This window comes from Chiloscyllium punctatum, chromosome 44 (genome assembly GCF_047496795.1).
Source record: "Chiloscyllium punctatum isolate Juve2018m chromosome 44, sChiPun1.3, whole genome shotgun sequence".
Classification (NCBI taxonomy): Eukaryota; Metazoa; Chordata; class Chondrichthyes; order Orectolobiformes; family Hemiscylliidae; genus Chiloscyllium; species Chiloscyllium punctatum.
Genome location: NC_092782.1, coordinates 62,027,938 through 62,028,692, shown reverse-complemented (window position 1 = coordinate 62,028,692; position 755 = coordinate 62,027,938).

Below are 755 nucleotides of genomic sequence, written 5' to 3'. Positions count from 1 at the left end.
CTCCAGCAAAGCTCAGCAGAAGCTGGAAGAAGAGCACCTCATTTTTCACTTGGGGACCCTGCAGCCTCTCGGAGTCAATACTGAGTTCAATCATTTTCAGGCCTGAGCACCTTTTTCCATGTCCTTTACCCAGCCCCACACCCTAGGTCTTGCCATCACATGGGTTGCTTTAAGCACAGGAGAAAGTGAGGACTGCAGATGCTGGAGATCAGAGCTTAAAAATGCGTTGCTGGAAAAGCGCAGCAGGTCGGGCAGCATCCAAGGAGCAGGAGAATCGACGTTTCAGGCATAAGATTCCTGAAGAAGGGCTTATGCTCAAAACGTCGATTCTCCTGCTCCTTGGATGCTGCCTGACCTGCTGCGCTTTTCCAGCAACATATTTGTAAGCTCTTGCTTCCAGCACAGCCAACCCACTGTCACCCACTAACGGCCCTCCCCATCACCCACTATCTCTTTCTCTCCTGTCACCATTACCCATTCTTTTTAAACAACTGCTGTCCCCTTTCGCTGGGCTCCACCTCCTTTATCGTTGACTCCTTCCCCCACACTCGTGTCTTTAACATACCCTTGAAGGGCTGCTGGACCCAAAACATTGACTCTGCTTTCTCTTCACAGATGCTGCCTGACTTGCTGAGTTTCGCCAGCAATTTCTGTTTTATTAAAGAAATAACTAAGTTTGCATGAAAATTTCACGTCTCACATACAGTGGATTAATTTCTGGAATAAGAATTTCTTGGTAGATTACCACACCCATC